At 64.4% G+C, this 2,759-nt stretch overlaps 1 protein-coding gene across 1 annotated transcript in view; it reads left to right on the forward strand.

Annotated features, from left to right (window-relative positions):
• The window catches only part of NCOR2 (nuclear receptor corepressor 2), a gene marked incomplete in the record, with an annotated part of 101,139 nt that overhangs the window by 49,687 nt on the left and 48,693 nt on the right, over positions 1 to 2,759 (forward strand).

Below are 2,759 nucleotides of genomic sequence, written 5' to 3' on the forward strand. Positions count from 1 at the left end.
GGGGTCTGCCGCTTTTTCTCTCTCCCCCTCCCTCTCTTCTTCCCTTTCCTCCTTTCTTCTTCTTTCCTCTCCTCTAGAGTACACTTTTGGAGCGTTGTCATTTTTAGAGCCGGGGAAACTGAGGCCCAGCTAGGCCTGAAGTGGGTTCTGAACCCGTGATGTGACTGAGGCGTGCTCTTAATCGCAAGGCTGTGTATTTCTTCGTACATACGCAGGCACGGGGGCCGCAGAGCTCCCCTCCCACAGGGCTCCCGCCTGCCCCCTCCTCGGGCTGCCTTTTCACACGACCTGGCAAGGCCCAGAGAGGGTGAGCTGGCTGCGGAGGTCAGAGTGCACAGCGGGTGGGAAGGGACAGCGTCGCCCCCTCGGACCTGTCTTGAGCCCTGCAGGGAGTTGAAGGATGCCCTTCCAGCCTCCCCAAGAGGTTTCTTCCCTAGCTGTGAAACATCCAGCCCCCCGCAGCCAGGACTGAGGCGGTGGTGGGTCCCTCCCTGCCTATCCCCTCCTTTTGTCGTCCCTGCTCCCTTCCAGATAGGCCCCTAATTCGTCCCCGGAGCTCTGAAGGCTTCGGGCACAACCTGCCTGTCTTGTGGATTTGGGGGACTTCCTGTTTCCTTGGGCGGGAGGCAGAGTGTGGAGCACCTGCTGTCACACCTGCTGAGACCCTGGGAGCAAGGAGCGCTTGGGGGGGGGCATCAGAGCCGGTGCTCCTGTGTACCCCGAGTCCAGGGTGGCCAGCACAGGACCATCCTGGGCACCCCCTCCCCCACCTCTCTCTCTGCAGTGGCCCTCCTCCCGGCCTCTGCCCCCCATACACCCCAGGGCTCCAGTCCAAGGTCGTGGGAACCCCACAGCCTGACTCCCCTGCCCCCAGGGACCCCTAAACACAGGTGCCTGGGCAGAGTGCTGCAGACGCCAGCAGGCTGCATAACAAGGGCAGGTCGAGCAGGACTGGGCTGGAGCCCCCATGACCACAGGGTGCACTAACCCCCCCAGCCTCGGTTTTCTCTCCCTCACAGTGGGGGGTGGGACCGTCCTCCAGGAGGCCACGGGAGGCTCCAGAGGCTTGGTGACCACGGAGAACTCGGCGTCTGTTGCGGGGAAGCACCCTGAGTGTTGGCAGCCCTGTCGGCGGCTGCCCTGGCCGAGATCCCTTATCCGGAGTGCTGGATTCCCGGTTTCTTCGGGGTTCTTCAGGTTGGGGGCTGTTGCAGGTAGACAGCGCGCTATCTGCGCTGGGACCAAGTCTGAGCATGAAAGTCCCTTGGGTCTCACACGCCGGGCGCCTCCAGTAGCCTTGTGTGGTACGTGCAGCCTTCGACCGCGACCCGCCACCCGAGGTCAGACTGGCATTTTAGTCGCGTCACGTCGGTGCTCACGCAGGTTCAGATTTGGGGCTTTTGGATCGGGCACAGCCTGCATCAGCACTGTGCTGGTGCCGATTATTTTACGCTAAGCGCTGCCCCCCCCCGGGCAGGTGAGGCCTCCCCTGGGTGGCGTGTGCGGGAGCAGCCGCGGCACGTCAGGAGGAGGAGCACAGACTGGGCCCAGGAGTTCTGCGGGGCACGGTTTCTGCCCCGGAGCGATGTGCCCTTGGGCACGGGACGTGCTCTCTCCATGCCTGTGAAATGGGGATGGCGAGGGCACCCACCTGGAAGGGCTGCTGCGGGGGATGCGGTGGATACCTGTGAGGTGCCTGGCCGGGGATAGCGGCAGCGTGCGGCGTGGCGGGCTCAGGCAGCCGGCGCCTGCGGGCGGGCGATCTGCTCCTTGGGTAGACAGGTGGATCCCTCCCTCCATCCATCCACCCGTCCCTCCCTCCACCATCCCTCCATCCACCCATCCACCCGTCCCTCCCTCCACCCATCCATTCATTCATTCATGTACCCCTCTCTCCTCCTCTCCCTCCATCACCCCTCTGTTCATCCACCCATTCAGAGAGGCAGCGCAGCAGGGTGCTCTGAGCTGGGGGTTCAGGAGCTGGCACCCAGCTCTGCCACAGTGACCGGTACTGCAGGGCACATGGCTTGAGCCCTGTCCCTCCCACATCCTCCATAAAGCGAGGACGCGAGCAGGATCCACACAGGCTCTCAGGAGCAGAGGGGCTCCTCTGTAAAGGGCTCTGCCCAGCCGTGCTCAGCAGCTGTCAGATGTGCTCCTGTTCCTCCAGCTGACCACTGAAGGCCCACTGCACCCGGGGGCTGTGGCGGGGGCCACTGGCGGGCCCGAGGGTGGCAGCGTGGGTAAGGCTTCTGTGCAGGGCTGAGAAGCTGTGTGTTTTTTCAGTGGACCGTGGGAGCTATGGAAGGTCTTTGAGCCAAGGGGCAGCCCACCCAGGGCTGGATCCGAGGGGAAGTGCCCTGGTGTTGGTGAAAGTGCCTCCTGGTGGAGCAAAACACGCTCACACTGATAGAGCAGGCGCTCCGCGTCCTGGCTGACCGCTCCGGGCGTGGCTGCCTCATCGGGAGTGGACAGGAGGGAGCCCGACAGCAGCTGGGCCTCGAGAGAAGGGCGACATGGCAACTGGGGTGCGCACTCCCAGCCGTCCTCCAAGGGCCAGACCTCCATCCAGGGCTGCGGAGAGAGTACACAAACCCCGCTGGCACCCAGGACAGCTGGCCCAGCCGGGGCCTCAGTCTCGGCAGGGGCAAGCTTGTGCCCCGGAACACACAAACAGGCCTCCAGCTCCAGGGAGGAGGGCAGGTCCCTGTGAATCCCGAAGTGGTGGCCGCCACTCCGGCCCCCAGCCCAGGCCTGTC

Source organism: Tupaia chinensis, unplaced genomic scaffold, assembly GCF_000334495.1.
Source record: "Tupaia chinensis unplaced genomic scaffold, TupChi_1.0 Scaffold000258_1, whole genome shotgun sequence".
NCBI classification, from domain to species: Eukaryota; Metazoa; Chordata; class Mammalia; order Scandentia; family Tupaiidae; genus Tupaia; species Tupaia belangeri.